Source organism: Sinohyriopsis cumingii, unplaced genomic scaffold (genome assembly GCF_028554795.1).
Source record: "Sinohyriopsis cumingii isolate HCF-2022 unplaced genomic scaffold, ASM2855479v2 utg005057l, whole genome shotgun sequence".
NCBI lineage: Eukaryota > Metazoa > Mollusca > Bivalvia > Unionida > Unionidae > Sinohyriopsis > Sinohyriopsis cumingii.
In genome coordinates, this window is record NW_028316884.1 from 9,909 (window position 1) to 34,509 (window position 24,601).

The following is a 24,601-nucleotide window of genomic DNA, read 5'->3' on the forward strand; positions in this document are numbered from 1 at the left end:
ATGGAAATGAACACAACTTCACTTGAAATTTGGGTCCTGTAAGGGATGTTATAGCACAGTGGCCTTTGGGCTGTCCTTGGACCTGTTGGGCCCTGCCCCATATATTTGTCCAAGGTAAGGTCATCAAACTTTCACTTCTCATTTTTCGCATTGCTGACTTTGCCACCTTTAATTCCTTTATCATAAGCTACCTCTCCCTTTTAGATAAACACTTTCCTCCTGTTTTTAACTCCATTTGATGTGCTATACTTAGTGTTTATATTTGGCATTTTTCTGTATTTTATTCCCCTAATTTCACCTCCCAATCCAAACATAACCACTTAGAAGCTGCGATTTACTATATTTGGTGACTGACTGGCTTATTGAAACAATTTTATTCACATTACAAAGGAGGAAAGCTTACTATTTGTGTTACAAAGAGGATGGGTAGGTGGACCTTTGTGTGAGGACTGGTGGTTAGTGACCTCTTGTATCTGTAGATAGTGTAAAGTGGTCAAAGCTTATACTTTATAATAAGATTGGGTCATGTCCACCTGTCTCTGATGTTAAGTTCTGCACCTACCAAACAAATATAAATTCCTTTCTTTTAGGTGAATTGTACATTTTGAAGTAGGACAGGTGCATACTATTTGGTACATTGACCTTTGACCTAGTTATTACATAATATGATATAATGTAATTTATCCCATATCACCTATGTGAAGTTCAATAATTGCTGATATGAATAAGATAGAACTCATAGTTGAAAGAATTCATTTTATTTCAAAAGATGATTTTGATGGTGAAGCAAAAGTATGAAAACAATAGTTCAAACAGCTCAATGACATTTCTATACACATTCATATAAGACATAGGTTAGTACCTCATCAAATTGTTTTTCACAAGTGAGACTAAGTATATTTGTTACTTATACAGTCCCGAACTATTTCACAGATTATTGGAAAAATTAAGGTTTGCTATAGGTATAACGGTACCAATTGCGCAAGTCCAGGTGGGCGGAGCTTAAGGTGTATGGAACATTGTATTCAGAATTAAAGAACAAAACTAGCTGTGATTGGTGCATTATGTAAGACTTGTGCTTTCTGTTTGGCTTAAAAAAAAGTTGAGCCTCTTGGCAACATGTGAGCTTGTGTTAATTTCTATCTAGATCATATTTTGTATTTTTTATGATTTTTTTAAAATATGGTACACATGACTGAAAATGTGCTTGTTGTGACTAGATAACTCTTACCCCTGTCTAGTTCCAGTAGAGTTATCTCTCTTAAATGCAATGGAGTACCTGGTTATGTCATTGTCAAATTGACAATCTAGCATTGTTCTATATGACAGCGTGTGACATGCATGCCCAAGTAGGACAGAAAGTATATTTATTTCACAAAACATTAGCATTGAGGTATATGGAAAAACAATTGGTACCGTGATACCTAAAGGAAAGAATAGCCTCACAGTGTTTCCATAGAAACGCATACATGTGGGCGGCATTTATGAACTATACTAGTTTGATGTAGGAAAACAAATGTATGCTGAACACTTTTGGTCAAATATTGAAAGTTCTTTAAGAATAAAATGTATGAAATCTTTAGAAAATAGCACAAGATGGCTTTGGATGGGGACTTTTGATAACTATAGCTATGATAGATATAGACTTGTGTTACCTGATGCCTTTATGTATGTGCTGTTACCTCCTAGATTGGAATGCATGCAACAAAATAAGTTATGGAAACATAATATAGTTGATTTTGGCCAAATATTGGCTATTGTACCTGCAAAAGATGAAAAATCATGTGTACAAAAACAACTATCTTGTTCTTGTAAGGCATGCCATAAACCAGGATAGAGAACATTCTAAGTACACTTGTAGATAGATCACTTGTATCATGTGGGATGTTCTGGCATGAATAATTTTTAGGTAATTTATTAAGGATTTGGTATTCCTTCCCATTTTGATTTGAATTGTCCTGCTCTAATTGTCCCTTTTTTTTTTACACTCTCCTGCTTTGAAATTGTTCATGTAGTTAGTTCAGTTCTCTTGCATTCCCTTTTGTTGAAGTAGCAGTGAATACCAACAAACAAGAACAGTTTCCTTAAGTCAGCATTTCCCATTGGCACTTATATAAGCCCAATTATAATCTACTATTGACTTTCAATTAATCCTATTTCTTTCTGTCAAGCTGCTCCTGTGGAATTTCCATGTTTGGTCCAACATTACAGAATGATAACCATTTTAGTCACACAGTGCGTATTCATTCCATTCAAATCCACACTGTTCTTGAAACTTTGCATCCCATCGCAAGAATCCAAATTGGCATGAGATGATATCTGCATGGTTATGGAAGGCTGCACTCTACATGCCGGCATTGTAGAAAATATGAACTATGTGATATGAAAGAGCTGCGTCATCTTAGAAATTAAAATTACATGACTCTTGAGGTCTCCACTAAACATAGGAGCCTAAATGTTAGGTTCTCACTTTGTCAGTAATGTATTTTGAGATAATTTAATTGCAATGAAGTTAATACAGGTTGTTGATGAACTCATCTATATTACATGGATAATGTATTCAAGGTTACCACACCTTATGTATATCATTCAGTTATCTCCCTTACACCAGTCATAACATTTCAAGGAAATAAAATCGCACATTTTCAGTGACTGATTATGAAAATAAAGAGAAGATTTGTGAAGTATTATATTAGCCCTCAATCTTGATGCAAATGTAAGTAGAAGCAATTTGATAATTTCTCACAGTAAAGTTTACAAGTTTAAAAACTGATAAGGTATGTTCTGCTTGGCTCTGAGATAAGTTTCTCTCTATCTTATGCCAATTATTATTAAATTCTTATGTAGAAGAAATATACTTTATATGTATCTATATTATCTAAATTATTCACCCTTTTATATTAGATGGAAATGAACACAACTTCACTTGAAATTTGGGTCCTGTAAGGGATGTTATAGCACAGTGGCCTTTGGGCTGTCCTTGGACCTGTTGGGCCCTGCCCCATATATTTGTCCAAGGTAAGGTCATCAAACTTTCACTTCTCATTTTTCGCATTGCTGACTTTGCCACCTTTAATTCCTTTATCATAAGCTACCTCTCCCTTTTAGATAAACACTTTCCTCCTGTTTTTAACTCCATTTGATGTGCTATACTTAGTGTTTATATTTGGCATTTTTCTGTATTTTATTCCCCTAATTTCACCTCCCAATCCAAACATAACCACTTAGAAGCTGCGATTTACTATATTTGGTGACTGACTGGCTTATTGAAACAATTTTATTCACATTACAAAGGAGGAAAGCTTACTATTTGTGTTACAAAGAGGATGGGTAGGTGGACCTTTGTGTGAGGACTGGTGGTTAGTGACCTCTTGTATCTGTAGATAGTGTAAAGTGGTCAAAGCTTATACTTTATAATAAGATTGGGTCATGTCCACCTGTCTCTGATGTTAAGTTCTGCACCTACCAAACAAATATAAATTCCTTTCTTTTAGGTGAATTGTACATTTTGAAGTAGGACAGGTGCATACTATTTGGTACATTGACCTTTGACCTAGTTATTACATAATATGATATAATGTAATTTATCCCATATCACCTATGTGAAGTTCAATAATTGCTGATATGAATAAGATAGAACTCATAGTTGAAAGAATTCATTTTATTTCAAAAGATGATTTTGATGGTGAAGCAAAAGTATGAAAACAATAGTTCAAACAGCTCAATGACATTTCTATACACATTCATATAAGACATAGGTTAGTACCTCATCAAATTGTTTTTCACAAGTGAGACTAAGTATATTTGTTACTTATACAGTCCCGAACTATTTCACAGATTATTGGAAAAATTAAGGTTTGCTATAGGTATAACGGTACCAATTGCGCAAGTCCAGGTGGGCGGAGCTTAAGGTGTATGGAACATTGTATTCAGAATTAAAGAACAAAACTAGCTGTGATTGGTGCATTATGTAAGACTTGTGCTTTCTGTTTGGCTTAAAAAAAAGTTGAGCCTCTTGGCAACATGTGAGCTTGTGTTAATTTCTATCTAGATCATATTTTGTATTTTTTATGATTTTTTTAAAATATGGTACACATGACTGAAAATGTGCTTGTTGTGACTAGATAACTCTTACCCCTGTCTAGTTCCAGTAGAGTTATCTCTCTTAAATGCAATGGAGTACCTGGTTATGTCATTGTCAAATTGACAATCTAGCATTGTTCTATATGACAGCGTGTGACATGCATGCCCAAGTAGGACAGAAAGTATATTTATTTCACAAAACATTAGCATTGAGGTATATGGAAAAACAATTGGTACCGTGATACCTAAAGGAAAGAATAGCCTCACAGTGTTTCCATAGAAACGCATACATGTGGGCGGCATTTATGAACTATACTAGTTTGATGTAGGAAAACAAATGTATGCTGAACACTTTTGGTCAAATATTGAAAGTTCTTTAAGAATAAAATGTATGAAATCTTTAGAAAATAGCACAAGATGGCTTTGGATGGGGACTTTTGATAACTATAGCTATGATAGATATAGACTTGTGTTACCTGATGCCTTTATGTATGTGCTGTTACCTCCTAGATTGGAATGCATGCAACAAAATAAGTTATGGAAACATAATATAGTTGATTTTGGCCAAATATTGGCTATTGTACCTGCAAAAGATGAAAAATCATGTGTACAAAAACAACTATCTTGTTCTTGTAAGGCATGCCATAAACCAGGATAGAGAACATTCTAAGTACACTTGTAGATAGATCACTTGTATCATGTGGGATGTTCTGGCATGAATAATTTTTAGGTAATTTATTAAGGATTTGGTATTCCTTCCCATTTTGATTTGAATTGTCCTGCTCTAATTGTCCCTTTTTTTTTTACACTCTCCTGCTTTGAAATTGTTCATGTAGTTAGTTCAGTTCTCTTGCATTCCCTTTTGTTGAAGTAGCAGTGAATACCAACAAACAAGAACAGTTTCCTTAAGTCAGCATTTCCCATTGGCACTTATATAAGCCCAATTATAATCTACTATTGACTTTCAATTAATCCTATTTCTTTCTGTCAAGCTGCTCCTGTGGAATTTCCATGTTTGGTCCAACATTACAGAATGATAACCATTTTAGTCACACAGTGCGTATTCATTCCATTCAAATCCACACTGTTCTTGAAACTTTGCATCCCATCGCAAGAATCCAAATTGGCATGAGATGATATCTGCATGGTTATGGAAGGCTGCACTCTACATGCCGGCATTGTAGAAAATATGAACTATGTGATATGAAAGAGCTGCGTCATCTTAGAAATTAAAATTACATGACTCTTGAGGTCTCCACTAAACATAGGAGCCTAAATGTTAGGTTCTCACTTTGTCAGTAATGTATTTTGAGATAATTTAATTGCAATGAAGTTAATACAGGTTGTTGATGAACTCATCTATATTACATGGATAATGTATTCAAGGTTACCACACCTTATGTATATCATTCAGTTATCTCCCTTACACCAGTCATAACATTTCAAGGAAATAAAATCGCACATTTTCAGTGACTGATTATGAAAATAAAGAGAAGATTTGTGAAGTATTATATTAGCCCTCAATCTTGATGCAAATGTAAGTAGAAGCAATTTGATAATTTCTCACAGTAAAGTTTACAAGTTTAAAAACTGATAAGGTATGTTCTGCTTGGCTCTGAGATAAGTTTCTCTCTATCTTATGCCAATTATTATTAAATTCTTATGTAGAAGAAATATACTTTATATGTATCTATATTATCTAAATTATTCACCCTTTTATATTAGATGGAAATGAACACAACTTCACTTGAAATTTGGGTCCTGTAAGGGATGTTATAGCACAGTGGCCTTTGGGCTGTCCTTGGACCTGTTGGGCCCTGCCCCATATATTTGTCCAAGGTAAGGTCATCAAACTTTCACTTCTCATTTTTCGCATTGCTGACTTTGCCACCTTTAATTCCTTTATCATAAGCTACCTCTCCCTTTTAGATAAACACTTTCCTCCTGTTTTTAACTCCATTTGATGTGCTATACTTAGTGTTTATATTTGGCATTTTTCTGTATTTTATTCCCCTAATTTCACCTCCCAATCCAAACATAACCACTTAGAAGCTGCGATTTACTATATTTGGTGACTGACTGGCTTATTGAAACAATTTTATTCACATTACAAAGGAGGAAAGCTTACTATTTGTGTTACAAAGAGGATGGGTAGGTGGACCTTTGTGTGAGGACTGGTGGTTAGTGACCTCTTGTATCTGTAGATAGTGTAAAGTGGTCAAAGCTTATACTTTATAATAAGATTGGGTCATGTCCACCTGTCTCTGATGTTAAGTTCTGCACCTACCAAACAAATATAAATTCCTTTCTTTTAGGTGAATTGTACATTTTGAAGTAGGACAGGTGCATACTATTTGGTACATTGACCTTTGACCTAGTTATTACATAATATGATATAATGTAATTTATCCCATATCACCTATGTGAAGTTCAATAATTGCTGATATGAATAAGATAGAACTCATAGTTGAAAGAATTCATTTTATTTCAAAAGATGATTTTGATGGTGAAGCAAAAGTATGAAAACAATAGTTCAAACAGCTCAATGACATTTCTATACACATTCATATAAGACATAGGTTAGTACCTCATCAAATTGTTTTTCACAAGTGAGACTAAGTATATTTGTTACTTATACAGTCCCGAACTATTTCACAGATTATTGGAAAAATTAAGGTTTGCTATAGGTATAACGGTACCAATTGCGCAAGTCCAGGTGGGCGGAGCTTAAGGTGTATGGAACATTGTATTCAGAATTAAAGAACAAAACTAGCTGTGATTGGTGCATTATGTAAGACTTGTGCTTTCTGTTTGGCTTAAAAAAAAGTTGAGCCTCTTGGCAACATGTGAGCTTGTGTTAATTTCTATCTAGATCATATTTTGTATTTTTTATGATTTTTTTAAAATATGGTACACATGACTGAAAATGTGCTTGTTGTGACTAGATAACTCTTACCCCTGTCTAGTTCCAGTAGAGTTATCTCTCTTAAATGCAATGGAGTACCTGGTTATGTCATTGTCAAATTGACAATCTAGCATTGTTCTATATGACAGCGTGTGACATGCATGCCCAAGTAGGACAGAAAGTATATTTATTTCACAAAACATTAGCATTGAGGTATATGGAAAAACAATTGGTACCGTGATACCTAAAGGAAAGAATAGCCTCACAGTGTTTCCATAGAAACGCATACATGTGGGCGGCATTTATGAACTATACTAGTTTGATGTAGGAAAACAAATGTATGCTGAACACTTTTGGTCAAATATTGAAAGTTCTTTAAGAATAAAATGTATGAAATCTTTAGAAAATAGCACAAGATGGCTTTGGATGGGGACTTTTGATAACTATAGCTATGATAGATATAGACTTGTGTTACCTGATGCCTTTATGTATGTGCTGTTACCTCCTAGATTGGAATGCATGCAACAAAATAAGTTATGGAAACATAATATAGTTGATTTTGGCCAAATATTGGCTATTGTACCTGCAAAAGATGAAAAATCATGTGTACAAAAACAACTATCTTGTTCTTGTAAGGCATGCCATAAACCAGGATAGAGAACATTCTAAGTACACTTGTAGATAGATCACTTGTATCATGTGGGATGTTCTGGCATGAATAATTTTTAGGTAATTTATTAAGGATTTGGTATTCCTTCCCATTTTGATTTGAATTGTCCTGCTCTAATTGTCCCTTTTTTTTTTACACTCTCCTGCTTTGAAATTGTTCATGTAGTTAGTTCAGTTCTCTTGCATTCCCTTTTGTTGAAGTAGCAGTGAATACCAACAAACAAGAACAGTTTCCTTAAGTCAGCATTTCCCATTGGCACTTATATAAGCCCAATTATAATCTACTATTGACTTTCAATTAATCCTATTTCTTTCTGTCAAGCTGCTCCTGTGGAATTTCCATGTTTGGTCCAACATTACAGAATGATAACCATTTTAGTCACACAGTGCGTATTCATTCCATTCAAATCCACACTGTTCTTGAAACTTTGCATCCCATCGCAAGAATCCAAATTGGCATGAGATGATATCTGCATGGTTATGGAAGGCTGCACTCTACATGCCGGCATTGTAGAAAATATGAACTATGTGATATGAAAGAGCTGCGTCATCTTAGAAATTAAAATTACATGACTCTTGAGGTCTCCACTAAACATAGGAGCCTAAATGTTAGGTTCTCACTTTGTCAGTAATGTATTTTGAGATAATTTAATTGCAATGAAGTTAATACAGGTTGTTGATGAACTCATCTATATTACATGGATAATGTATTCAAGGTTACCACACCTTATGTATATCATTCAGTTATCTCCCTTACACCAGTCATAACATTTCAAGGAAATAAAATCGCACATTTTCAGTGACTGATTATGAAAATAAAGAGAAGATTTGTGAAGTATTATATTAGCCCTCAATCTTGATGCAAATGTAAGTAGAAGCAATTTGATAATTTCTCACAGTAAAGTTTACAAGTTTAAAAACTGATAAGGTATGTTCTGCTTGGCTCTGAGATAAGTTTCTCTCTATCTTATGCCAATTATTATTAAATTCTTATGTAGAAGAAATATACTTTATATGTATCTATATTATCTAAATTATTCACCCTTTTATATTAGATGGAAATGAACACAACTTCACTTGAAATTTGGGTCCTGTAAGGGATGTTATAGCACAGTGGCCTTTGGGCTGTCCTTGGACCTGTTGGGCCCTGCCCCATATATTTGTCCAAGGTAAGGTCATCAAACTTTCACTTCTCATTTTTCGCATTGCTGACTTTGCCACCTTTAATTCCTTTATCATAAGCTACCTCTCCCTTTTAGATAAACACTTTCCTCCTGTTTTTAACTCCATTTGATGTGCTATACTTAGTGTTTATATTTGGCATTTTTCTGTATTTTATTCCCCTAATTTCACCTCCCAATCCAAACATAACCACTTAGAAGCTGCGATTTACTATATTTGGTGACTGACTGGCTTATTGAAACAATTTTATTCACATTACAAAGGAGGAAAGCTTACTATTTGTGTTACAAAGAGGATGGGTAGGTGGACCTTTGTGTGAGGACTGGTGGTTAGTGACCTCTTGTATCTGTAGATAGTGTAAAGTGGTCAAAGCTTATACTTTATAATAAGATTGGGTCATGTCCACCTGTCTCTGATGTTAAGTTCTGCACCTACCAAACAAATATAAATTCCTTTCTTTTAGGTGAATTGTACATTTTGAAGTAGGACAGGTGCATACTATTTGGTACATTGACCTTTGACCTAGTTATTACATAATATGATATAATGTAATTTATCCCATATCACCTATGTGAAGTTCAATAATTGCTGATATGAATAAGATAGAACTCATAGTTGAAAGAATTCATTTTATTTCAAAAGATGATTTTGATGGTGAAGCAAAAGTATGAAAACAATAGTTCAAACAGCTCAATGACATTTCTATACACATTCATATAAGACATAGGTTAGTACCTCATCAAATTGTTTTTCACAAGTGAGACTAAGTATATTTGTTACTTATACAGTCCCGAACTATTTCACAGATTATTGGAAAAATTAAGGTTTGCTATAGGTATAACGGTACCAATTGCGCAAGTCCAGGTGGGCGGAGCTTAAGGTGTATGGAACATTGTATTCAGAATTAAAGAACAAAACTAGCTGTGATTGGTGCATTATGTAAGACTTGTGCTTTCTGTTTGGCTTAAAAAAAAGTTGAGCCTCTTGGCAACATGTGAGCTTGTGTTAATTTCTATCTAGATCATATTTTGTATTTTTTATGATTTTTTTAAAATATGGTACACATGACTGAAAATGTGCTTGTTGTGACTAGATAACTCTTACCCCTGTCTAGTTCCAGTAGAGTTATCTCTCTTAAATGCAATGGAGTACCTGGTTATGTCATTGTCAAATTGACAATCTAGCATTGTTCTATATGACAGCGTGTGACATGCATGCCCAAGTAGGACAGAAAGTATATTTATTTCACAAAACATTAGCATTGAGGTATATGGAAAAACAATTGGTACCGTGATACCTAAAGGAAAGAATAGCCTCACAGTGTTTCCATAGAAACGCATACATGTGGGCGGCATTTATGAACTATACTAGTTTGATGTAGGAAAACAAATGTATGCTGAACACTTTTGGTCAAATATTGAAAGTTCTTTAAGAATAAAATGTATGAAATCTTTAGAAAATAGCACAAGATGGCTTTGGATGGGGACTTTTGATAACTATAGCTATGATAGATATAGACTTGTGTTACCTGATGCCTTTATGTATGTGCTGTTACCTCCTAGATTGGAATGCATGCAACAAAATAAGTTATGGAAACATAATATAGTTGATTTTGGCCAAATATTGGCTATTGTACCTGCAAAAGATGAAAAATCATGTGTACAAAAACAACTATCTTGTTCTTGTAAGGCATGCCATAAACCAGGATAGAGAACATTCTAAGTACACTTGTAGATAGATCACTTGTATCATGTGGGATGTTCTGGCATGAATAATTTTTAGGTAATTTATTAAGGATTTGGTATTCCTTCCCATTTTGATTTGAATTGTCCTGCTCTAATTGTCCCTTTTTTTTTTACACTCTCCTGCTTTGAAATTGTTCATGTAGTTAGTTCAGTTCTCTTGCATTCCCTTTTGTTGAAGTAGCAGTGAATACCAACAAACAAGAACAGTTTCCTTAAGTCAGCATTTCCCATTGGCACTTATATAAGCCCAATTATAATCTACTATTGACTTTCAATTAATCCTATTTCTTTCTGTCAAGCTGCTCCTGTGGAATTTCCATGTTTGGTCCAACATTACAGAATGATAACCATTTTAGTCACACAGTGCGTATTCATTCCATTCAAATCCACACTGTTCTTGAAACTTTGCATCCCATCGCAAGAATCCAAATTGGCATGAGATGATATCTGCATGGTTATGGAAGGCTGCACTCTACATGCCGGCATTGTAGAAAATATGAACTATGTGATATGAAAGAGCTGCGTCATCTTAGAAATTAAAATTACATGACTCTTGAGGTCTCCACTAAACATAGGAGCCTAAATGTTAGGTTCTCACTTTGTCAGTAATGTATTTTGAGATAATTTAATTGCAATGAAGTTAATACAGGTTGTTGATGAACTCATCTATATTACATGGATAATGTATTCAAGGTTACCACACCTTATGTATATCATTCAGTTATCTCCCTTACACCAGTCATAACATTTCAAGGAAATAAAATCGCACATTTTCAGTGACTGATTATGAAAATAAAGAGAAGATTTGTGAAGTATTATATTAGCCCTCAATCTTGATGCAAATGTAAGTAGAAGCAATTTGATAATTTCTCACAGTAAAGTTTACAAGTTTAAAAACTGATAAGGTATGTTCTGCTTGGCTCTGAGATAAGTTTCTCTCTATCTTATGCCAATTATTATTAAATTCTTATGTAGAAGAAATATACTTTATATGTATCTATATTATCTAAATTATTCACCCTTTTATATTAGATGGAAATGAACACAACTTCACTTGAAATTTGGGTCCTGTAAGGGATGTTATAGCACAGTGGCCTTTGGGCTGTCCTTGGACCTGTTGGGCCCTGCCCCATATATTTGTCCAAGGTAAGGTCATCAAACTTTCACTTCTCATTTTTCGCATTGCTGACTTTGCCACCTTTAATTCCTTTATCATAAGCTACCTCTCCCTTTTAGATAAACACTTTCCTCCTGTTTTTAACTCCATTTGATGTGCTATACTTAGTGTTTATATTTGGCATTTTTCTGTATTTTATTCCCCTAATTTCACCTCCCAATCCAAACATAACCACTTAGAAGCTGCGATTTACTATATTTGGTGACTGACTGGCTTATTGAAACAATTTTATTCACATTACAAAGGAGGAAAGCTTACTATTTGTGTTACAAAGAGGATGGGTAGGTGGACCTTTGTGTGAGGACTGGTGGTTAGTGACCTCTTGTATCTGTAGATAGTGTAAAGTGGTCAAAGCTTATACTTTATAATAAGATTGGGTCATGTCCACCTGTCTCTGATGTTAAGTTCTGCACCTACCAAACAAATATAAATTCCTTTCTTTTAGGTGAATTGTACATTTTGAAGTAGGACAGGTGCATACTATTTGGTACATTGACCTTTGACCTAGTTATTACATAATATGATATAATGTAATTTATCCCATATCACCTATGTGAAGTTCAATAATTGCTGATATGAATAAGATAGAACTCATAGTTGAAAGAATTCATTTTATTTCAAAAGATGATTTTGATGGTGAAGCAAAAGTATGAAAACAATAGTTCAAACAGCTCAATGACATTTCTATACACATTCATATAAGACATAGGTTAGTACCTCATCAAATTGTTTTTCACAAGTGAGACTAAGTATATTTGTTACTTATACAGTCCCGAACTATTTCACAGATTATTGGAAAAATTAAGGTTTGCTATAGGTATAACGGTACCAATTGCGCAAGTCCAGGTGGGCGGAGCTTAAGGTGTATGGAACATTGTATTCAGAATTAAAGAACAAAACTAGCTGTGATTGGTGCATTATGTAAGACTTGTGCTTTCTGTTTGGCTTAAAAAAAAGTTGAGCCTCTTGGCAACATGTGAGCTTGTGTTAATTTCTATCTAGATCATATTTTGTATTTTTTATGATTTTTTTAAAATATGGTACACATGACTGAAAATGTGCTTGTTGTGACTAGATAACTCTTACCCCTGTCTAGTTCCAGTAGAGTTATCTCTCTTAAATGCAATGGAGTACCTGGTTATGTCATTGTCAAATTGACAATCTAGCATTGTTCTATATGACAGCGTGTGACATGCATGCCCAAGTAGGACAGAAAGTATATTTATTTCACAAAACATTAGCATTGAGGTATATGGAAAAACAATTGGTACCGTGATACCTAAAGGAAAGAATAGCCTCACAGTGTTTCCATAGAAACGCATACATGTGGGCAGCATTTATGAACTATACTAGTTTGATGTAGGAAAACAAATGTATGCTGAACACTTTTGGTCAAATATTGAAAGTTCTTTAAGAATAAAATGTATGAAATCTTTAGAAAATAGCACAAGATGGCTTTGGATGGGGACTTTTGATAACTATAGCTATGATAGATATAGACTTGTGTTACCTGATGCCTTTATGTATGTGCTGTTACCTCCTAGATTGGAATGCATGCAACAAAATAAGTTATGGAAACATAATATAGTTGATTTTGGCCAAATATTGGCTATTGTACCTGCAAAAGATGAAAAATCATGTGTACAAAAACAACTATCTTGTTCTTGTAAGGCATGCCATAAACCAGGATAGAGAACATTCTAAGTACACTTGTAGATAGATCACTTGTATCATGTGGGATGTTCTGGCATGAATAATTTTTAGGTAATTTATTAAGGATTTGGTATTCCTTCCCATTTTGATTTGAATTGTCCTGCTCTAATTGTCCCTTTTTTTTTTACACTCTCCTGCTTTGAAATTGTTCATGTAGTTAGTTCAGTTCTCTTGCATTCCCTTTTGTTGAAGTAGCAGTGAATACCAACAAACAAGAACAGTTTCCTTAAGTCAGCATTTCCCATTGGCACTTATATAAGCCCAATTATAATCTACTATTGACTTTCAATTAATCCTATTTCTTTCTGTCAAGCTGCTCCTGTGGAATTTCCATGTTTGGTCCAACATTACAGAATGATAACCATTTTAGTCACACAGTGCGTATTCATTCCATTCAAATCCACACTGTTCTTGAAACTTTGCATCCCATCGCAAGAATCCAAATTGGCATGAGATGATATCTGCATGGTTATGGAAGGCTGCACTCTACATGCCGGCATTGTAGAAAATATGAACTATGTGATATGAAAGAGCTGCGTCATCTTAGAAATTAAAATTACATGACTCTTGAGGTCTCCACTAAACATAGGAGCCTAAATGTTAGGTTCTCACTTTGTCAGTAATGTATTTTGAGATAATTTAATTGCAATGAAGTTAATACAGGTTGTTGATGAACTCATCTATATTACATGGATAATGTATTCAAGGTTACCACACCTTATGTATATCATTCAGTTATCTCCCTTACACCAGTCATAACATTTCAAGGAAATAAAATCGCACATTTTCAGTGACTGATTATGAAAATAAAGAGAAGATTTGTGAAGTATTATATTAGCCCTCAATCTTGATGCAAATGTAAGTAGAAGCAATTTGATAATTTCTCACAGTAAAGTTTACAAGTTTAAAAACTGATAAGGTATGTTCTGCTTGGCTCTGAGATAAGTTTCTCTCTATCTTATGCCAATTATTATTAAATTCTTATGTAGAAGAAATATACTTTATATGTATCTATATTATCTAAATTATTCACCCTTTTATATTAGATGGAAATGAACACAACTTCACTTGAAATTTGGGTCCTGTAAGGGATGTTATAGCACAGTGGCCTTTGGGCTGTCCTTGGACCTGTTGGGCCCTGCCCCATATATTTGTCCAAGGTAAGGTCATCAAACTTTCACTTCTCATTTTTCGCATTGCTGACTTTGCCACCTTTAATTCCTTTATCATAAGCTACCTCTCCCTTTTAGATAAACACTTTCCTCCTGTTTTTAACTCCATTTGATGTGCTATACTTAGTGTTTATATTTGGCATTTTTCTGTATTTTATTCCCCTAATTTCACCTCCCAATCCAAACATAACCACTTAGAAGCTGCGATTTACTATATTTGGTGACTGACTGGCTTATTGAAACAATTTTATTCACATTACAAAGGAGGAAAGCTTACTATTTGTGTTACAAAGAGGATGGGTAGGTGGACCTTTGTGTGAGGACTGGTGGTTAGTGACCTCTTGTATCTGTAGATAGTGTAAAGTGGTCAAAGCTTATACTTTATAATAAGATTGGGTCATGTCCACCTGTCTCTGATGTTAAGTTCTGCACCTACCAAACAAATATAAATTCCTTTCTTTTAGGTGAATTGTACATTTTGAAGTAGGACAGGTGCATACTATTTGGTACATTGACCTTTGACCTAGTTATTACATAATATGATATAATGTAATTTATCCCATATCACCTATGTGAAGTTCAATAATTGCTGATATGAATAAGATAGAACTCATAGTTGAAAGAATTCATTTTATTTCAAAAGATGATTTTGATGGTGAAGCAAAAGTATGAAAACAATAGTTCAAACAGCTCAATGACATTTCTATACACATTCATATAAGACATAGGTTAGTACCTCATCAAATTGTTTTTCACAAGTGAGACTAAGTATATTTGTTACTTATACAGTCCCGAACTATTTCACAGATTATTGGAAAAATTAAGGTTTGCTATAGGTATAACGGTACCAATTGCGCAAGTCCAGGTGGGCGGAGCTTAAGGTGTATGGAACATTGTATTCAGAATTAAAGAACAAAACTAGCTGTGATTGGTGCATTATGTAAGACTTGTGCTTTCTGTTTGGCTTAAAAAAAAGTTGAGCCTCTTGGCAACATGTGAGCTTGTGTTAATTTCTATCTAGATCATATTTTGTATTTTTTATGATTTTTTTAAAATATGGTACACATGACTGAAAATGTGCTTGTTGTGACTAGATAACTCTTACCCCTGTCTAGTTCCAGTAGAGTTATCTCTCTTAAATGCAATGGAGTACCTGGTTATGTCATTGTCAAATTGACAATCTAGCATTGTTCTATATGACAGCGTGTGACATGCATGCCCAAGTAGGACAGAAAGTATATTTATTTCACAAAACATTAGCATTGAGGTATATGGAAAAACAATTGGTACCGTGATACCTAAAGGAAAGAATAGCCTCACAGTGTTTCCATAGAAACGCATACATGTGGGCGGCATTTATGAACTATACTAGTTTGATGTAGGAAAACAAATGTATGCTGAACACTTTTGGTCAAATATTGAAAGTTCTTTAAGAATAAAATGTATGAAATCTTTAGAAAATAGCACAAGATGGCTTTGGATGGGGACTTTTGATAACTATAGCTATGATAGATATAGACTTGTGTTACCTGATGCCTTTATGTATGTGCTGTTACCTCCTAGATTGGAATGCATGCAACAAAATAAGTTATGGAAACATAATATAGTTGATTTTGGCCAAATATTGGCTATTGTACCTGCAAAAGATGAAAAATCATGTGTACAAAAACAACTATCTTGTTCTTGTAAGGCATGCCATAAACCAGGATAGAGAACATTCTAAGTACACTTGTAGATAGATCACTTGTATCATGTGGGATGTTCTGGCATGAATAATTTTTAGGTAATTTATTAAGGATTTGGTATTCCTTCCCATTTTGATTTGAATTGTCCTGCTCTAATTGTCCCTTTTTTTTTTACACTCTCCTGCTTTGAAATTGTTCATGTAGTTAGTTCAGTTCTCTTGCATTCCCTTTTGTTGAAGTAGCAGTGAATACCAACAAACAAGAACAGTTTCCTTAAGTCAGCATTTCCCATTGGCACTTATATAAGCCCAATTATAATCTACTATTGACTTTCAATTAATCCTATTTCTTTCTGTCAAGCTGCTCCTGTGGAATTTCCATGTTTGGTCCAACATTACAGAATGATAACCATTTTAGTCACACAGTGCGTATTCATTCCATTCAAATCCACACTGTTCTTGAAACTTTGCATCCCATCGCAAGAATCCAAATTGGCATGAGATGATATCTGCATGGTTATGGAAGGCTGCACTCTACATGCCGGCATTGTAGAAAATATGAACTATGTGATATGAAAGAGCTGCGTCATCTTAGAAATTAAAATTACATGACTCTTGAGGTCTCCACTAAACATAGGAGCCTAAATGTTAGGTTCTCACTTTGTCAGTAATGTATTTTGAGATAATTTAATTGCAATGAAGTTAATACAGGTTGTTGATGAACTCATCTATATTACATGGATAATGTATTCAAGGTTACCACACCTTATGTATATCATTCAGTTATCTCCCTTACACCAGTCATAACATTTCAAGGAAATAAAATCGCACATTTTCAGTGACTGATTATGAAAATAAAGAGAAGATTTGTGAAGTATTATATTAGCCCTCAATCTTGATGCAAATGTAAGTAGAAGCAATTTGATAATTTCTCACAGTAAAGTTTACAAGTTTAAAAACTGATAAGGTATGTTCTGCTTGGCTCTGAGATAAGTTTCTCTCTATCTTATGCCAATTATTATTAAATTCTTATGTAGAAGAAATATACTTTATATGTATCTATATTATCTAAATTATTCACCCTTTTATATTAGATGGAAATGAACACAACTTCACTTGAAATTTGGGTCCTGTAAGGGATGTTATAGCACAGTGGCCTTTGGGCTGTCCTTGGACCTGTTGGGCCCTGCCCCATATATTTGTCCAAGGTAAGGTCATCAAACTTTCACTTCTCATTTTTCGCATTGCTGACTTTGCCACCTTTAATTCCTTTATCATAAGCTACCTCTCCCTTTTAGATAAACACTTTCCTCCTGTTTTTAACTCCATTTGATGTGCTATACTTAGTGTTTATATTTGGCATTTTTCTGTATTTTATTCCCCTAATTTCACCTCCCAATCCAAACATAACCACTTAGAAGCTGCGATTTACTATATTTGGTGACTGACTGGCTTATTGAAACAATTTTATTCACATTACAAAGGAGGAAAGCTTACTATTTGTGTTACAAAGAGGATGGGTAGGTGGACCTTTGTGTGAGGACTGGTGGTTAGTGACCTCTTGTATCTGTAGATAGTGTAAAGTGGTCAAAGCTTATACTTTATAATAAGATTGGGTCATGTCCACCTGTCTCTGATGTTAAGTTCTGCACCTACCAAACAAATATAAATTCCTTTCTTTTAGGTGAATTGTACATTTTGAAGTAGGACAGGTGCATACTATTTGGTACATTGACCTTTGACCTAGTTATTACATAATATGATATAATGTAATTTATCCCATATCACCTATGTGAAGTTCAATAATTGCTGATATGAATAAGATAGAACTCATAGTTGAAAGAATTCATTTTATTTCAAAAGATGATTTTGATGGTGAAGCAAAAGTATGAAAACAATAGTTCAAACAGCTCAATGACATTTCTATACACATTCATATAAGACATAGGTTAGTACCTCATCAAATTGTTTTTCACAAGTGAGACTAAGTATATTTGTTACTTATACAGTCCCGAACTATTTCACAGATTATTGGAAAAATTAAGGTTTGCTATAGGTATAACGGTACCAATTGCGCAAGTCCAGGTGGGCGGAGCTTAAGGTGTATGGAACATTGTATTCAGAATTAAAGAACAAAACTAGCTGTGATTGGTGCATTATGTAAGACTTGTGCTTTCTGTTTGGCTTAAAAAAAAGTTGAGCCTCTTGGCAACATGTGAGCTTGTGTTAATTTCTATCTAGATCATATTTTGTATTTTTTATGATTTTTTTAAAATATGGTACACATGACTGAAAATGTGCTTGTTGTGACTAGATAACTCTTACCCCTGTCTAGTTCCAGTAGAGTTATCTCTCTTAAATGCAATGGAGTACCTGGTTATGTCATTGTCAAATTGACAATCTAGCATTGTTCTATATGACAGCGTGTGACATGCATGCCCAAGTAGGACAGAAAGTATATTTATTTCACAAAACATTAGCATTGAGGTATATGGAAAAACAATTGGTACCGTGATACCTAAAGGAAAGAATAGCCTCACAGTGTTTCCATAGAAACGCATACATGTGGGCGGCATTTATGAACTATACTAGTTTGATGTAGGAAAACAAATGTATGCTGAACACTTTTGGTCAAATATTGAAAGTTCTTTAAGAATAAAATGTATGAAATCTTTAGAAAATAGCACAAGATGGCTTTGGATGGGGACTTTTGATAACTATAGCTATGATAGATATAGACTTGTGTTACCTGATGCCTTTATGTATGTGCTGTTACCTCCTAGATTGGAATGCATGCAACAAAATAAGTTATGGAAACATAATATAGTTGATTTTGGCCAAATATTGGCTATTGTACCTGCAAAAGATGAAAAATCATGTGTACAAAAACAACTATCTTGTTCTTGTAAGGCATGCCATAAACCAGGATAGAGAACATTCTAAGTACACTTGTAGATAGATCACTTGTATCATGTGGGATGTTCTGGCATGAATAATTTTTAGGTAATTTATTAAGGATTTGGTATTCCTTCCCATTTTGATTTGAATTGTCCTGCTCTAATTGTCCCTTTTTTTTTTACACTCTCCTGCTTTGAAATTGTTCATGTAGTTAGTTCAGTTCTCTTGCATTCCCTTTTGTTGAAGTAGCAGTGAATACCAACAAACAAGAACAGTTTCCTTAAGTCAGCATTTCCCATTGGCACTTATATAAGCCCAATTATAATCTACTATTGACTTTCAATTAATCCTATTTCTTTCTGTCAAGCTGCTCCTGTGGAATTTCCATGTTTGGTCCAACATTACAGAATGATAACCATTTTAGTCACACAGTGCGTATTCATTCCATTCAAATCCACACTGTTCTTGAAACTTTGCATCCCATCGCAAGAATCCAAATTGGCATGAGATGATATCTGCATGGTTATGGAAGGCTGCACTCTACATGCCGGCATTGTAGAAAATATGAACTATGTGATATGAAAGAGCTGCGTCATCTTAGAAATTAAAATTACATGACTCTTGAGGTCTCCACTAAACATAGGAGCCTAAATGTTAGGTTCTCACTTTGTCAGTAATGTATTTTGAGATAATTTAATTGCAATGAAGTTAATACAGGTTGTTGATGAACTCATCTATATTACATGGATAATGTATTCAAGGTTACCACACCTTATGTATATCATTCAGTTATCTCCCTTACACCAGTCATAACATTTCAAGGAAATAAAATCGCACATTTTCAGTGACTGATTATGAAAATAAAGAGAAGATTTGTGAAGTATTATATTAGCCCTCAATCTTGATGCAAATGTAAGTAGAAGCAATTTGATAATTTCTCACAGTAAAGTTTACAAGTTTAAAAACTGATAAGGTATGTTCTGCTTGGCTCTGAGATAAGTTTCTCTCTATCTTATGCCAATTATTATTAAATTCTTATGTAGAAGAAATATACTTTATATGTATCTATATTATCTAAATTATTCACCCTTTTATATTAGATGGAAATGAACACAACTTCACTTGAAATTTGGGTCCTGTAAGGGATGTTATAGCACAGTGGCCTTTGGGCTGTCCTTGGACCTGTTGGGCCCTGCCCCATATATTTGTCCAAGGTAAGGTCATCAAACTTTCACTTCTCATTTTTCGCATTGCTGACTTTGCCACCTTTAATTCCTTTATCATAAGCTACCTCTCCCTTTTAGATAAACACTTTCCTCCTGTTTTTAACTCCATTTGATGTGCTATACTTAGTGTTTATATTTGGCATTTTTCTGTATTTTATTCCCCTAATTTCACCTCCCAATCCAAACATAACCACTTAGAAGCTGCGATTTACTATATTTGGTGACTGACTGGCTTATTGAAACAATTTTATTCACATTACAAAGGAGGAAAGCTTACTATTTGTGTTACAAAGAGGATGGGTAGGTGGACCTTTGTGTGAGGACTGGTGGTTAGTGACCTCTTGTATCTGTAGATAGTGTAAAGTGGTCAAAGCTTATACTTTATAATAAGATTGGGTCATGTCCACCTGTCTCTGATGTTAAGTTCTGCACCTACCAAACAAATATAAATTCCTTTCTTTTAGGTGAATTGTACATTTTGAAGTAGGACAGGTGCATACTATTTGGTACATTGACCTTTGACCTAGTTATTACATAATATGATATAATGTAATTTATCCCATATCACCTATGTGAAGTTCAATAATTGCTGATATGAATAAGATAGAACTCATAGTTGAAAGAATTCATTTTATTTCAAAAGATGATTTTGATGGTGAAGCAAAAGTATGAAAACAATAGTTCAAACAGCTCAATGACATTTCTATACACATTCATATAAGACATAGGTTAGTACCTCATCAAATTGTTTTTCACAAGTGAGACTAAGTATATTTGTTACTTATACAGTCCCGAACTATTTCACAGATTATTGGAAAAATTAAGGTTTGCTATAGGTATAACGGTACCAATTGCGCAAGTCCAGGTGGGCGGAGCTTAAGGTGTATGGAACATTGTATTCAGAATTAAAGAACAAAACTAGCTGTGATTGGTGCATTATGTAAGACTTGTGCTTTCTGTTTGGCTTAAAAAAAAGTTGAGCCTCTTGGCAACATGTGAGCTTGTGTTAATTTCTATCTAGATCATATTTTGTATTTTTTATGATTTTTTTAAAATATGGTACACATGACTGAAAATGTGCTTGTTGTGACTAGATAACTCTTACCCCTGTCTAGTTCCAGTAGAGTTATCTCTCTTAAATGCAATGGAGTACCTGGTTATGTCATTGTCAAATTGACAATCTAGCATTGTTCTATATGACAGCGTGTGACATGCATGCCCAAGTAGGACAGAAAGTATATTTATTTCACAAAACATTAGCATTGAGGTATATGGAAAAACAATTGGTACCGTGATACCTAAAGGAAAGAATAGCCTCACAGTGTTTCCATAGAAACGCATACATGTGGGCGGCATTTATGAACTATACTAGTTTGATGTAGGAAAACAAATGTATGCTGAACACTTTTGGTCAAATATTGAAAGTTCTTTAAGAATAAAATGTATGAAATCTTTAGAAAATAGCACAAGATGGCTTTGGATGGGGACTTTTGATAACTATAGCTATGATAGATATAGACTTGTGTTACCTGATGCCTTTATGTATGTGCTGTTACCTCCTAGATTGGAATGCATGCAACAAAATAAGTTATGGAAACATAATATAGTTGATTTTGGCCAAATATTGGCTATTGTACCTGCAAAAGATGAAAAATCATGTGTACAAAAACAACTATCTTGTTCTTGTAAGGCATGCCATAAACCAGGATAGAGAACATTCTAAGTACACTTGTAGATAGATCACTTGTATCATGTGGGATGTTCTGGCATGAATAATTTTTAGGTAATTTATTAAGGATTTGGTATTCCTTCCCATTTTGATTTGAATTGTCCTGCTCTAATTGTCCCTTTTTTTTTTACACTCTCCTGCTTTGAAATTGTTCATGTAGTTAGTTCAGTTCTCTTGCATTCCCTTTTGTTGAAGTAGCAGTGAATACCAACAAACAAGAACAGTTTCCTTAAGTCAGCATTTCCCATTGGCACTTATATAAGCCCAATTATAATCTACTATTGACTTTCAATTAATCCTATTTCTTTCTGTCAAGCTGCTCCTGTGGAATTTCCATGTTTGGTCCAACATTACAGAATGATAACCATTTTAGTCACACAGTGCGTATTCATTCCATTCAAATCCACACTGTTCTTGAAACTTTGCATCCCATCGCAAGAATCCAAATTGGCATGAGATGATATCTGCATGGTTATGGAAGGCTGCACTCTACATGCCGGCATTGTAGAAAATATGAACTATGTGATATGAAAGAGCTGCGTCATCTTAGAAATTAAAATTACATGACTCTTGAGGTCTCCACTAAACATAGGAGCCTAAATGTTAGGTTCTCACTTTGTCAGTAATGTATTTTGAGATAATTTAATTGCAATGAAGTTAATACAGGTTGTTGATGAACTCATCTATATTACATGGATAATGTATTCAAGGTTACCACACCTTATGTATATCATTCAGTTATCTCCCTTACACCAGTCATAACATTTCAAGGAAATAAAATCGCACATTTTCAGTGACTGATTATGAAAATAAAGAGAAGATTTGTGAAGTATTATATTAGCCCTCAATCTTGATGCAAATGTAAGTAGAAGCAATTTGATAATTTCTCACAGTAAAGTTTACAAGTTTAAAAACTGATAAGGTATGTTCTGCTTGGCTCTGAGATAAGTTTCTCTCTATCTTATGCCAATTATTATTAAATTCTTATGTAGAAGAAATATACTTTATATGTATCTATATTATCTAAATTATTCACCCTTTTATATTAGATGGAAATGAACACAACTTCACTTGAAATTTGGGTCCTGTAAGGGATGTTATAGCACAGTGGCCTTTGGGCTGTCCTTGGACCTGTTGGGCCCTGCCCCATATATTTGTCCAAGGTAAGGTCATCAAACTTTCACTTCTCATTTTTCGCATTGCTGACTTTGCCACCTTTAATTCCTTTATCATAAGCTACCTCTCCCTTTTAGATAAACACTTTCCTCCTGTTTTTAACTCCATTTGATGTGCTATACTTAGTGTTTATATTTGGCATTTTTCTGTATTTTATTCCCCTAATTTCACCTCCCAATCCAAACATAACCACTTAGAAGCTGCGATTTACTATATTTGGTGACTGACTGGCTTATTGAAACAATTTTATTCACATTACAAAGGAGGAAAGCTTACTATTTGTGTTACAAAGAGGATGGGTAGGTGGACCTTTGTGTGAGGACTGGTGGTTAGTGACCTCTTGTATCTGTAGATAGTGTAAAGTGGTCAAAGCTTATACTTTATAATAAGATTGGGTCATGTCCACCTGTCTCTGATGTTAAGTTCTGCACCTACCAAACAAATATAAATTCCTTTCTTTTAGGTGAATTGTACATTTTGAAGTAGGACAGGTGCATACTATTTGGTACATTGACCTTTGACCTAGTTATTACATAATATGATATAATGTAATTTATCCCATATCACCTATGTGAAGTTCAATAATTGCTGATATGAATAAGATAGAACTCATAGTTGAAAGAATTCATTTTATTTCAAAAGATGATTTTGATGGTGAAGCAAAAGTATGAAAACAATAGTTCAAACAGCTCAATGACATTTCTATACACATTCATATAAGACATAGGTTAGTACCTCATCAAATTGTTTTTCACAAGTGAGACTAAGTATATTTGTTACTTATACAGTCCCGAACTATTTCACAGATTATTGGAAAAATTAAGGTTTGCTATAGGTATAACGGTACCAATTGCGCAAGTCCAGGTGGGCGGAGCTTAAGGTGTATGGAACATTGTATTCAGAATTAAAGAACAAAACTAGCTGTGATTGGTGCATTATGTAAGACTTGTGCTTTCTGTTTGGCTTAAAAAAAAGTTGAGCCTCTTGGCAACATGTGAGCTTGTGTTAATTTCTATCTAGATCATATTTTGTATTTTTTATGATTTTTTTAAAATATGGTACACATGACTGAAAATGTGCTTGTTGTGACTAGATAACTCTTACCCCTGTCTAGTTCCAGTAGAGTTATCTCTCTTAAATGCAATGGAGTACCTGGTTATGTCATTGTCAAATTGACAATCTAGCATTGTTCTATATGACAGCGTGTGACATGCATGCCCAAGTAGGACAGAAAGTATATTT

The 24,601-nt window shown here is 34.1% G+C and overlaps 1 long non-coding RNA gene across 7 annotated transcripts in view; it reads left to right on the plus strand.

Moving 5' to 3' along the window:
* LOC149769004 (uncharacterized) overlaps positions 1–24,601 on the plus strand; it is a 39,993-nt gene that overhangs the window by 9,875 nt on the left and 5,517 nt on the right. For 3 of the 7 annotated variants that reach the window (XR_016419523.1, XR_016419525.1, XR_016419524.1), the window contains one exon: positions 1–24,601. This exon is cut by the window's right edge. This is a non-coding gene — a long non-coding RNA (uncharacterized LOC149769004). The other 4 variants (XR_016419529.1, XR_016419528.1, XR_016419527.1 and 1 more) reach the window with 4 other exon arrangements.